This window comes from Zootoca vivipara, chromosome 6 (genome assembly GCF_963506605.1).
Source record: "Zootoca vivipara chromosome 6, rZooViv1.1, whole genome shotgun sequence".
NCBI lineage: Eukaryota > Metazoa > Chordata > Lepidosauria > Squamata > Lacertidae > Zootoca > Zootoca vivipara.
The window spans coordinates 76,998,204-77,012,464 of record NC_083281.1 but is presented as its reverse complement, the minus strand read 5'-3'; positions in this window follow the sequence as shown (position 1 = coordinate 77,012,464).

Sequence of the window (14,261 nt, the reverse complement as noted above, 5' to 3'; positions counted from 1 at the left end):
AGATGCTATGGCTCCCTGGAACCACTAGGAAGGTTGCAGGGTGCGGGAGACATATTTACTGCAAAGAAGCAACATATCTGACCCCTGAACATCTCATAATAATGTTACACACCACCACAATTTCCATGCCAGTGTGAGGGGTTTCAGGGTTTCCAGACACTTACCCTGGGTTCGTGTTTCCTTTGGAAATGAGGCACAGCAGAGACTGTGATGTCTTTATGATATATGGCTTAAAGGTAAAGGTACCCCTGACCGTTAGGTACAGTTGCGAATGACTCTGGGGTTGCGCACTCATCTCGCTCTATACGCCACGGGAGCCGGCTCTCTGATCCTCTGCAGCCACCTGCATTTTTACAGACTGCAACTATTTTTCCTCCAGCTTGCTTTGTGGCTTTGCAATCCCAAAACTCCATTCCATCTCTCAGTGGAAGGAGGGACTCCACCCCATTCCTGCCTGGCACAGCCTTTATGGCTTTCCTTATGGTTCTTCACCTCCCCTTTCGTCCACTTTTAATGCTCCATCTTCTCCCAGGCAATTTCCTGGGCATGGGGAAAAAACAACACAAAACTGGTTCTGCCTGTATTTTGACACTGCTAAATTCAGCACCTAGGTGCCCATCTTAATACTCCAAACATTGATTAAACTCTGACAACCACTAGACGCAGCACCCATTAGACCCATTTAGGGGAGTCGAGGCACGCACAAACTCATAACCGCAAGGTCAAGCTCAAAACCCTCAGTGAGGGAAATTCTAGATTAATTCTCAAGTGCCCTAGGAATGAGCTGGAAAAACAGAAACCTCTTTAAAGAAGAAGATCATTATTTTATTATTTTTTAAAAAGAAACTGGAGGAGAGGTTTTGGCACAGTACTAGACGATACCTCTCACCTGCCAGGGTTGTGCAAGTGTGCACATGACTGTCTGTAGGGCTGCCATATTTCAAAAAGTGAAAATCCAAACAGAGGGCAAAATTATTGAGCTCCCCCCCCCCTGCCCAAGACCTAATGAAGTTTTTGAGCTATTTTTAAAGGAAATTCACCAGAAAAACACACAATACTTCCAATATTGGCTACCATATCCCGGACATTATTTTCCCCAGTTTTCAGAAATTCCGCCCGGACGAATCCCAGATATGTCTAGGAAATCCCAGATGTATGACAGCCCTACATGACTGCACGTCTGGACTGTATCATATGAAACAAAAGTAAAAGTTGCATCCTGTCCTCAGCTCATGTTTGCCTCTGGCCTCAAACACATTTGCCTCTGGACTGAACCTCTGGAGAGTAGCCTCTAAGGGAATGCAGTCCTCTAAGCCAAAAGTGGTGAACCCTAGGCCTGGAGCCAAATGCAGCCCCCCCCCGCAGCCGCCGCCATAGACCTGTCTCTATCTGCCCCTTGGGTCTCTCTCCCCAGTCCTTGGTTTCCTGGCTGAACTCTGACCATGCCTCTTGCCTGCTGGAATGGAGGACAGAGAGGAGTGTATGAGTGTGTGTTGAAATGAGCATGCACACACATGGACACAAACTCCTCCACCACCGCTCCAGTGCCACAACATGTAAAGATATAATCCCTGCCTGTAGCTCAAGCAAAGATAAGCTTCCCTGGTCTGCAAGGCAACATCCAACCACATTTTCAGCAAGTCAATGAATATGAGCTCTAATCTTAATGGCAGAAGATGGAAGCCGCAGAACCAAGTCTGAATTTACACCTCTGGTTGTACAACTACCACTTCAGGCTGTCTGAAAGACTGTAGTCCCTCATACAAACCTGCCTGGGCTCTGCGAAAGGAGGCCCTTCTCTGAGTCCCACCACCCTCTCAGACATGCTTGGAGAGGGTCTTCTTGGTGGCTTGGTGGCTTTAGAACTCCCTAGACAAGCCAAACTGGCCCCCTCCTTCTTGTCCTTTTGCCGGAAGGTGAAGACTGTTTTATTCTGGCAGACCTTTTGGAACTGGCTGCTTTTTAAGGAAAGGGGTTTTTAATACTGCATATATATATATATATATATATATATATATATATATATATATATATATAATTAGTGTCCCATTATTTTTATGATTATATTTTATATGGTTTTGATCTGTTTTGTTTCGCTTTTTGTCTTTTTTCTGTGTTCTCGAGAATAAGGCGGAAGGAGAAGAAGAAGGAGAAGGAGAAGGAGAAGGAGAAGGAGAAGGAGAAGGAGAAGGAGAAGGAGAAGGAGAAGAAGAAGAAGAAGAAGAAGAAGAAGAAGAAGAAGAAGAAGAAGAAGAAGAAGAAGAAGAAGAAGAAGAAGAAGAATGGATGGCTGGAACTCACAGGAACTCAGTTCCAGCACCTCTCAGGTGGGCACCTTTGCCAACATAAGAGAACAAGGGAGGCGTTCATGGTGAGTTCCGGCACCTCTTTTTCTAGAAAAACAACAGTGACGACGACGACAACAACAACAACAACAACAACAACAACAACAACAACAACAACAACAACAACAGAAAGCCAGTGATACTTTGGGAGATAGAAACATCACAAAGAAGAAATATCCAGATGGCATTTTGCCACTGTGGGAAGTGGAACTGGGAGCACTGGACATGGAAAAGCCATCTGTAGTGCTCAGCCGAAATGTCTTTTTCAAATCCCATACATGTTGCAATGCTCAAAAGTCTTTCTTTCTTTCTTTCTATCACCCCACACCCGCCTTTCTCCCTCCTCTGTCTAGCCACTTGACTATTAGTCGATGGTGCTGTGAGGCCCTCTGGGATCTTCCCTCCCCGCCCCCCCCACCCGGAGTGTTTCATGCCAGGCCAGCCTGCTTTCTGCCTCGCCACCCACTGCTCTGGCATCAGCTGCGGCTGAGTCACGGCCATCCCAGCACGCTATCGCTGCTGCGTGAGCTTCAGCGGAGGTGACAAGGAGGGAATGGAATCCATCCACACACCAGCCAGGCACGAAAACCTTGGCACGGAAACATGCAAACAGATCAATGCCTCCCGCTGTGCAGGGCTTCCTCGCGCCCGCTTCCGTGCGGGCAGAACATTTCTCTTCCCTCCGCCCTGGCGCACAGCTCAGCCCAAGGAGGGGTCACCGGTAAAGCAGGCTGCTCCTCAGGAGCCCAGGCGGCAGGGCCTGCACGCTCTCCGGCTGCTTGGACTCACGGCTAGTCTTGCTCAGAGTAGACCCACTGGAGTCAATGGACAAGGCTAGGAAGGAGGGCCCCATTTTGGTCCTCTTGGTGGTCCAGATTTAAATTCCGTTCTCTGCATCTCTGCAGCAATTTGCAATTTGTTCCCAAATGTTTGTGAAAATTCCCCTGCATTTTAATGCAAATTTCTCCTAATGGATATTTGTGTGCAGCTTTAGATAACGTGCATTTTTTATTTTTTATGTTTTTGCAAATGATTCCTCCTAATATAATGTATGTTTATATGTTGTTCTTATGAATATATGCATTTAGATGCATTTCTCCCCATCATATGTGCAATTTTAAAATAACCTTGGTTGGCTGAGAATTGCATCTCAAGAGTCGGAGAAGTAGAACCCTCCACATGGGTGGCAGAGACGCTGCACAGAGGAGTTGCAGAGATGGGTGGTGGCAAATAGTCTGGCACTCCAAAGATAAGCTCCATGAAAGACAATCACAACTGCCACCACCTGCTTAAATTTCTCCATGTTGCCTCCAGGTCCTGTTAAGGTAGCATCAGCTACAACCACCTCATCTGGTGCGTCTTCAAACAGTAAAAGGTAAAGGTCCTGACCTTTAGGTCCAGTCACGGACGACTCTGGGGTTGCAGCGCTCCTCTCGCTTTACTGGCCAAGGGAGCCGGCAGGGCCGGCCTTAAGGCAAGGCTGGGTGGTGCAATGCGCCAGACAGCCGGGCCACCAGGGGGCGCCGCGCTGCTGTGCCCACCAGAAAGCCGCACTGGGAAACGGGGGGGGGCAGAGTGATCGTCACACCATGGCGCCACAGTGCCAGATATGCTTAAGACGGCCCTGGGAGCTGGCGTTTGTCCGCAGACAGCTTCTGGTTCATGTGACCAAGCCACTTTTGGTGAACCAGAGCAGCACACGGAAATGCCATTTACCTTCCTGCTGGAGCGGTACCTATTTATCTACTTGCACTTGACGTGCTTTTGAACTGATAGGTGGGCAGGATCTGGGACCGAGCAATGGGAGCTCACCCCGTTGCGGGGATTCGAACCACTGACCTTCTGATCGGCAAGCCCTAGGCTCTGCGGTTTAACCCACAGCGCCACCCATGTCCCTTCTTTAAACAGTAGTCTAAAAAAAGAAGAATGTGAGGTCTTTTTTTTGGGAGGAGGGAGGAGTAGGCCTTCTGGGGCCTGTAAATGTGGGTCCTGCATATGTTGTACTTCATGGAAGTAAAGCCTGCCATTACAAAATTGAAGATGCAATCCAGTGCACCCAAGACTTGTAAAGAGATCATAGAATCTTAGAGCTGGAAGGGACCAACTCTAAGATCGAAGAGAAGAGAAGAGAAGAGAAGAGAAGAGAAGAGAAGAGAAGAGAAGAGAAGAGAAGAGAAGAGAAGAAATATGGTTCCATTTGCATTAATTCGCGCTTCCCAGAAACAACAGGTGAATCAAAAGTTTACAAATCCACACTCCTCCGAATTTTGCAATGATTTTTCAACCAATGTGTACCAAAATACTAATAATACTATTACTACTACTACTACCAATCTTGTTAGAGGAAATTGGGAATAAGAACAACACACAATAATGCACTGCATCAGGGTAAATTGCTTGTGAAAATGTGTAACTCGGGCAAAACTACATATGAAAAGTGTGTGTATTTTTAGGAGAAATGTTCCATGAAATGCTGGCACATTTTCACAAGCTGATGCGGAAAACTCATCTTAAGGAGGGGGGGGGAGAGAGAGACGATAAATTGAATGGAAGTGAAATTGATAGATTCATGCACCCCTGGTTCAGAGACAGTGCCGCATGCCGAGAATGAACATGATCCTGCAGGGCCGGCTCTAGGTAGAGTCCCGGTGGCGCGGTGTGCCAGGGCGCCGGGCTGGTAGGTGGGGCACTGTGCGACGAAGCCGCACTGAAACCATGCTGCGCTCTGCGAGGGCGGGGGCGCCGGAGCGATCTCCGCCCCTCAGTGTCAGGGTGCCCGACCTGCTTGAGACTGCCCTGTGTTCCTGCGTGCAAAGTGGACAGACCTCAGCTCCTTCTGGTGGCCTCTGCGGGAAGAGGTTGCTGTACACAAAGTGTGGAAACTCTTCACTGCAAATCCCCAGTATGAGCTCATGGGGTTTTTTTTGGGGGGGGGTCCTTAGCAGGGTAACAGCAGTGGACCCCTTTCACCTGGTTCAGCTGGTGCATACATGCCAACCAAAGCATCTTGCGCCAGGCAAAGGAAGATTACTTTTGCAGAAAGTCAGTGCACTCCTGGGAAGTTTTGGGCAGGAGTGGACTTTGGTAATCTTTTGCAATATGGCGCCCTGTTCATGGGCAAAATTTGGCACCCCCAAATGGATCTTCTCAGTTATGGATATTCCCAATTTTGCACCCTCTCGGCTCGGCGCCCTATGCATGGGAACTGCCTGCACCGCCCTAAGTCTGACCCTTAGTCCTGAGGCCCCAATCCAGTTACCACTTGCTACTTCAAGCCCCAGTTTTTCCACCTCCAGTCAAAGTCCACTGGCAGATTGAGCAGACAAGACCAAGAGCGGGTCCAAGGTCAAGAAGGCAGTTTCTGCATGTGCTGTAGAGCAGCGTTTCTCAACCGCTGTTCCGCGGCACAGTACTGTGCCGCGGGACGCTGGTTGGTGTGCCGGGAGACGCTGGCAACGAGAAGGGCGATTTGCTGCCCTGTCACGTGACTGGCGGCCGCCATTAGGGGCACTGACCCGCCGGAAAGGAAGCCGGCCGGGTCACGACGGGGGCAGGTCGAGCGCAGCTCTCAACAGCCACCACCGCGGCTGTTTGTCTCGCTCTCGCTCCTCTTGCTGGCGGCGCCCGGGAGTTTTTTGGTCGGCGCGGGAGTGAGCGGCCTCTTCGGCAAGGAGTCCTGCAGAAGGTGAGGTGCTCTTCTTGCTAGCCCAGGGGTCGGCAACCCGCGGCTCCGGAGCCGCATGTGGCAGCCTCAAAAGGGAGCCTCACCAAGAAGCCCCAGCCCACACAGACAGGGACCGATCGGAGGTCGGTCCGTCGTTTGTTCCCTTTTTGCTGCAGAAACTCCGCCGCCGGGGCTGCGCGCACGGGGAGAAGGCGGCGAGTGGCTCCGCCAAGGACATAATGCAGAACAGACCCGCAAAGGAACCCCTCAACAGTCTTTTGCCATTAAACTCCAACTTTTACACCATGCACTTTTTGCACCCGTGTGTGTAATGATTACGTCTCCCCTCCAAACTAAACTAAATATAGGGCGGCACAGAGTTGGTGTGCCGCGGGATTTTTTTTCATAGAACAAGTGTGCCGTGGCCCAAAAAAGGTTGAGAAACACTGCTGTAGAGGGAAGTGAGAGGCAGATGGGGCTCGTCAACCTGGGAAGGTGGCTGATCCCAAACTCTGATTCTAAACCTCTGCTGCCTTGTGGGCTATCTTTGGAAGAAGAAAAGCACGGAGTAGACCCTACACAAGAGTCCTTAAGAAGGTTGGATGGTGCCTTGCATGCCTGCTTCCTGCAACTCCTGCAGCCAAGCTGGCGCCAAGCATTGTGCTCTGCCTTCCTTTGGGCCACATCAGCGAGGTGGAGAGGGGGAGAGTGTCTTGTCATGTGGGCAGCCCAGGACCTCTATATGCACTCCTAAAAGTCACATCAGTGCTGCTAACACAGTGATTTGACTTCATTCCCAGAAGTGTACTCCATTGTCTCTCGAGATGGGTGACCCCCACTTCCCAGTTCAGACTAGAGCTAAGAACATAGAAAGGGCCCTGCTGGATCAAGCCAAAGGGGGCCCATTTAGCATCTTGTTCCCACAGAGCCAACCAGATGCCTCCATGGGAAGCCCCGAAGGAGGACCTGAGCAGTGCAGCAACTCTCCCCTCCTGCTGTTTCCAGCAGCTGGCATTCAGAGGTACTTGCTGCCCCTGACAGTGGATGGAGAGTCTAGTCCTTTCCTCCCTGCCCCTCCTCCTACTTTTTTTTTTGACACTCTGGGCCCTCCTTTGCCTGTGAAGGAAGAGGGGGAGGGAGTAACAGCCAAGCAGCGAACCCACCCCTCCCCTGGGGAGCACTTGACATGCTATGCCTCCTTACACGGATAGTCCTTAACACGCCAGTGCTGTCACAACACAGCAATTAGCCAGGGATTTCTCTTGACTGACACTCACACACACGCAGTTTCGAGACAGCCTCTCTCTCTCTCTCTCTCTCTCTCTCTCTCTCTCTCTCTCTCTCTCTCTCTCTCTCTCTCTCTCTCTGTGGCAGCAGTGCCTTAAAGAAGCAAGACACCATTTCCAGGGGGAAAAGAGATAAATGCTTTCAAAAAGAGCTGCAAAGAGTATTCCGCTGGAGAAGAATCGCTTTCCTTGGCCTCTCCTTTCCCTTCTCCTCCCTTTCTTCTCTCCCTGTGACTTTGCACCCCCCCCTCCTGTCTCTGGCTGTCCCTTTCTTGTGCAGGATTGTCTCTCCTGGGAGTTCTCTTCATTTTACATTTCAGGCTCCTCAAAAAATCACGTGGGGAGGCCTTGCTGCCATCGAAGGTTAGGGAGGGAGGGAGGGAGAGGAGCAGGACACAGCTCACAGTAAACCTCCAAGTCACAGGGATGGGGGAGCTTAAGCCAAAGAGCCAAATGCAGTTCACTAGGATTCTCTGTTGGCCTCTGGGACTATCCCCAGTCCACACTCCTCACCAGCTTTGCTCCACACTCTCCTCCAGTTCTTCAGACCCTCCAAGTGTCCCTAATTTCCGGGGACAGCCCTGGATTTACAGAAGCCATCTCGGTTTCTGATTTGACCCTGGAATGTCCCGCTTTTCCTTAGGACGTCCCTATTTTCATCGGAGAAATGTTGGAGGGTATGGAGTTATGTGACCCTCAAGCCGAGGAGAAAAGTAACTACTGTATACAGTCTTTAGAAGACATCTAAAGGCAGCCTTGTATAGGGAAATTTTTTCTAATGTTGAGTGTTTTATCATGTTTTTATATTTGTTGGAAGGTGCCCAGAGTGGTTGGGGCAACCCAGTCAGATGGGTGGGGTATGATAATGATCATGACAACAACAACAACAACGGGACAGGACACCCCTATTTTCATTGGGAAACTATTGGAAGGTATGGTTCTTTCACTTGGCTGGAATACGTCCTTGAATATTCAGGATTATTATTATTATTATTATTTATTATTTATACCCCGCCCATCTGGCTGGGTTTCCCCGGCCACTCTGGGCGGCTTCCAACAAATAACAAAATACATTAAAATATCACAGATTAAAAACCTCCCTAAACAGGGCTGCCTCTAGGTGTTTTCTAAATGTCAGGTAGTTGTTTATCTCCTTGACCTCCGATGAGAGGGCGTTCCACAGGGCGGGTGCCACTACCGAGAAGGCCCTCTGCCTGGTTCCCTGTAGCTTTGCTTCTCGCAGTGAGGGAGCCGCCAGAAGGCCCTCGGCGCTGGATCTCAGTGTCCGGGCAGAACAATGGGGGTGGAGACACTCCTTCAGGTATACAGGACCGAGGCCGTTTAGGGCTTTAAAGGTCAGCACCAACACTTCGAATTGTGCTCGGAAACGTACTGGGAGCCAATGTAGGTCTCTTAGGACCGGTGTTATGTGGTTTCGGCAGCCGCTCCCAGTCACCAGTCTAGCTGCCGCATTCTGGATTAATTGTAGTTTCCGGGTCACCTTCAAAGGTAGCCCCACGTAGAGCGCATTGCAGTAGTCCAAGCGGGAGATAACTAGAGCATACACCACTCTGGTGAGACAGTCTGCGGGTAGGTAGGGTCTCAGCCTGCGTACCAGCTGGAGCTGGTAGACAGCCGCCCTGGACCCAGAATTAACCTGTGCCTCCATGGACAGCTGTGAGTCCAGGATTAGAGCTGTGCACTAGTTCCAGCCAAATCCCGAATCAAATTGGCTGGGGCCACTGGCTTTGGTTAAGTCAGGTGGAAACAGCCCTGCACTGCAAACTAAGGTTGCAGTGGGGTCGGGTACTGGGCAGGAGCAGGGGAACATATGCATGCAGTCCAAAATGAGCAGGATGAATCCTCCATTGAATACTCCAGTCACAAGAAGATTCAGTCCTCCTGGCTGCCGGGGTTTGCTTCATCAATGTGTTCCCTGCAGGAACACTGTATTGTGGTTGCCAGTGGGAAGAGACATAGGGTCTTCTTTTCTGGCCCTTCTTAACTGTATGTTTTATTCGGGTTAAAAAATCCTAATGAAAGATTATCCTCCTCCCAGCTGGATCCAGGTTGGGCTAGGTGTTGGCCCAGGTATGGCTGACCCAGGTAAGCCTCCCCTCCATGACGATATTAGGCTGAACATGTCAAGAGGTCTGCCAATGAATATTAGCTATGATGGCAAATTCCAACTTCTGGGTTGAGAGGCAGTATATCTCAGAATACCAGGTGCTGGGTGACAAACTACAGGGAGGGCATTGCATTGCAGGGGGTTGGACTAGATGCCCCTTGGGGGTCCCTTCCAACTTTACAATTCTATGATTAGGCTTCATGCCTCAATTTGCAAGATCCCTGGTAACAGCTACCTGCCTGCTGTGGGAAGCCAGATCCTGCACTAGAAAGGGCTTTGTAATTATCCAGTGGGTCTGCTCTTATGCCCTTAATGAAGTTGCTATCAGGTGGCCTTTCTGCCATCTCTTAAACTCAATAACCTGAAGGGTGAATTAGGAAAAGGAACAATGGAAGGAGGAGGCAAATGTTGTGCAATGGCACTCAGGTACCTGAAAGGTTGTGCATGTCAGACCAATCTCACATCTGCTTTTGAGAAAGGTTCCCTGTTCCCTGTGAAACGCACTTGAACTATGTGAGAGAAGAGCAGCACGTGACAAATGGCTTCTTAAATGGAAAATGATGGGTGTTGAAGGCAAAGAGTTATTCACAGCTGCTCCAGAAGGCAGGGCTAGGTCTCATGGGATTTCAGTTACAGGAAGGTAGACTTCAACTGGACATTAGGAGAACAACTTCAACAGTAAGAGCCATTAAGCAACATAGCAAATTACCTGGAAGGTTGGTGATCACTCCTTCTCCGTAGAACTTCCTCAACCTTGAGTCCCCAGATGTCTTTGGACTACAATGCCCATCATCCTTAATGGCTGGGGATGATGGGAGTTGTAGTCCAACAACATCCAAGGGCCCAACTGGTCCAGAAGGTCATCTGCCACAGATGCTCTAGCTTTGGAGTTGTACTAAATGGCCCATAAGACCCATTCCAACTCTTTGATACAGCTGACTCAAGTGACAACCAGGTCCTGAGTCTACTGATAGCTCTGCCCTGTTTGGGGGTTTCCCAGAGGTATCTGGTTGGCCACTGTGGGAACAGGATGATGGAGCAGATGGGCCACTGACCTGATCTTGCAGGCTCTTCTGTCTGTTTCTTCTGCTGAAGGGAAGAGCTTGGAACTCCAGCTGCCAAGCCTATGCACACTTTACTAGGGAGTAAGCCTCATTGCGCTCAACAGGATACAGTCCTGCATCACTGAATACTTAAATGAATTGGTTGTGTGGACTAAGGTTATGGTCATTTTAACCCTAAGCAGAGTTGGTCATTGCACATCAGGTTAACATCTCCATACTCACCTCCTTTGACAATGTAAAAGAGGAGAAGCTTTTGGAATCCCTTCCTCCAAATCCCGGTCTCCATCTCCTTCACTGTATTTTGGGAAGTAAACACCATGATAATTCTCGCTCGGCATCCATAAAAAAAGTTAACCCTAAACTGATACCACCCCACCCCAGCTGGAGTTTTATGACTTTTATTTTAAAAGCAAGCAATGGCAAGTCTCCACACACAAACAAAACCTTTAAAAAGAAGAAAATGAACATTACTTTCTGCTTGCTTGACTTCTGTGTTCAGGAAATCTACAGTAGATAGGCCACCAGTGTGCAGTGAGCTTGAAAAATATTTAAAAGTGCAGTAAATAACACAGCATATCAACTTACTGCAGGAGCACCCTAACCGTTTCATGGGGACTGAAGGACTTGGAAATCTAAGAAGTTGTCTTGGACACCACAAAATACCCATTTCACAGAAGTAAAAGTGGTGGTGCTCCAAATCGCTTCCCCTTCTCCAAAGAGACATATTATGCAACTCAAAACACAGTAAAAAAAAAAAAAGCAGGACCCACCCCAAACGAAGAACAAAAAGCAATACTTCAGTTAAAGGAAATCATGGGGCGGAGTGTCTCGGTGGGCACTGAGGGGGGATTCTGAGGGTGCTGGGCACCACGTTGAGGACCCATTGCTTATGCCAATGGGGCTGAAAGAGTACCAAGACAATGTCCTTTCAATAACAAAAAAACAAAAACGTGATTTGGAAGCACCAGAATGTCAATAGAACAAATGGCATAAAAATAAAATAAAAGAGCCAAATAGCAGGAAGGAGTGGGGAGGTGTTTCTTAACCTTTCAAAATGTCAGTTTTTCACATCAAAAACTGAACATCACACATACAAACAATTCCACCCGGACAAGGTGAAATTGCTGCAACTGTTCACCTTGTCTCCCAGCTGCCTCTGCCCCTCACATCTAGCCACCTCCCGGAAGACAGGTCGTCTTATTTCGAAAGCATCCTTCGTGGATGCCTGCCTAACCTTCCCTTCGAGCTCTCTAGAGAAAGTGAGTCCACTGCCTTCCTAAGCAACCGGACCTCTCTGTCTGTCAGGCTTCCCTTAACAAACCTGCCCTGTCTCAGAGGCTGAGCGATACCAGACTTTGTCACTGGTGCCACCTGGTGTCTAGCAACACATATTATCGCTCAGGAGGAAGCCAGGCACAGATGTTGCTGAAATTTCGCAGGAGATGATTTCCCAAGAACACTCCTGGGATTTTAATTTTCCTTGCCAACACTCCAATGGCGGGGTACTTAATGGGAATGGCGAACTTAGGTCCATTATTTACAATGGTTCTACTCTGATTGGGGTAAAGGTAAAAAAAGGCAAAGGACCCGTGGATGGTTAAGTCCAGTCAAAGACGACTATGGAGTTGCGGCGTTCATCTCGCTTTCAGTCCGAGGGAGCCGGCGTTTGTCCACAGACAGCTTTCCGGGTCATGTGGCCAGCAGGACTAAACCGCTTCTGTTGCATAAAACATTGTGACAGAAACCAGAGCACACAGAAATGCTGTTTACCTTCCCACTGCAGCCATACCTATTTATCTACTTGCACTGGCATGCTTTTGAACTGCTGGCTTGGCAGGAGCTGGGACAGAGCAATGGGAGCTCATCCCGTCGCAGGGATTCGAACCGCCAATCTTCCGATCGGTAAGCCCAAGAGGCTCAGTGGTTTAGACCACAGTGCCACCCATGTCCCTTCACTCTGATTAGGACTTAGGACATGACACTCACAAGTGAGCAACTTGCACCAACAAGGTTTGGAGCTCAACGGAAGGGCATTTATCTGAGAAATAAACTGCCTTGTACAAAGTCAGACCATTGGGTCACCTAGCTCACTGTTGTCTACACTGACTGGTCCATTGCTTCAGATGGGGGACATTTCCAGCTCTACCTGGGATGTAAAAAGAAAATGGTGCCTGGAACAAAGGACAAGATTGCACCCACATCATTTGCACCAAGACTTGGAGCTGCATTTTACAGCAATACTGTCAACCAGAGAGTGTCCTCCAACACACACAATGGCAACAGATCAGCTTAGTGAGTTCAGAGCACATGCCTCACACAGTTCCGTCCTCTTAGCATTTTCCAGTCATTCTTCGTCCCACGGAATCTGTCTCCTGAGGCAGTTGCCTCACTCTGGCTAATGGCTGACAGCTCCGGATAAGCATATTGAGAAAAATTGCCGGCTTTCTTCACAGCCCACCTCAAAGGTTGGCAGTTCTCAGCAGCCCCGTGACAGAATCAAGCTGGTCTCTCTGAACCCTCCCTGCCCACCAAAGGGAACAGCTGCAAAGAACGGAGATGTTTTCATCACCGCAAAGCGGTAGTGAGATAGATGTCCAGGCCATTTCCCGTTCCTGTCCAGGCTGTGTTCGGTTTTGTGTTGGCAACTCTGTTTGCGAGAAATCTACCCAACAGCCCACTCCTTCTGCAATGCAAATCCCTGCTGGTTGCCTCCAGCTGTCCGTCATTTCACACCAACATACCATCATGGCTGCTTAATCGCCTTCATTGACTAATTATGTACCCCAGCTTTATTGCTGTCCTTTCATGTGTTTCCCTGCTGAGGACTGGCTTAGGCAGGAGGGGGGGAAAGTATTTGTTTGTTTGTCAGTTTCCCTTTGGTGGGGTTTCCTCCGGCTGAGATGGTAATTTGCTGAGTTGCACCCTCAAATTTGCCTCGTGGAGGCCTTCCTTAAGCTTGAGAAATTATTGCCACACCATTTGGGATTTTCTGCTCTATTAATTTCCTTCCAGGATATCATTCCCCTCATTTGGATCCCAGGAACCAACTAGACCAGCTCTTTGTTCTGCCACTGCAGTTTGATAGGCATTCCCTGGCTTCCCCACTCCCTTGCTGGGCCATAGGTAGTAGTACCCAACTCAAAGCAGACCCTTTGAAATGAATGAGCCCTAGCTAGTTATGCCCATGAACTTCAATGGGTCTATTCTGAGTAGGACTAGCATCGAGGAACCTAGGAATGTGCCTTATTATAGGGCTGCCATGTCGGAAATAGCATCCGGGTGGAATTTATGGAAATCAGCAAACCCATGTTGGAAGTGTTGCTTTTTTTGGTGAATTTTCTTTTAAAAAAAAAAGTCCAAAAACTTTGCCAAAAGAAAGCTCAATAGCACGACAACTTTTGTGCCCGGACTTTTTGAAACACGGCAATCCTACCTTATAATGAATCTGGTCCTAGCGCATTATTGTCTGAACTGACTGGGAGCTTCTCTCCAGGGTTCCTGAAAATGATTTTTTTCCAGACCTTTCTGGACATGCCATTGGGGACTGACCCTCAGGCCTTCCGAACACAAAGCACACAAAGGGAACACCCTCCCAAACACACCCTCCCCTTGTTACACCCAGAGATCCCATCGCAGATCAACAACTAGGCTGGAGGGTGTTTCAGAGGTCAAGGAGCAGAGTTATCTGACCATAGCTGCCAAGTCTCCTCTTTTTCACAGGAAATCCCCGTATTTTAAACCGTTTCCTGCTGGCAGCCCGGATTGGGAAAAATC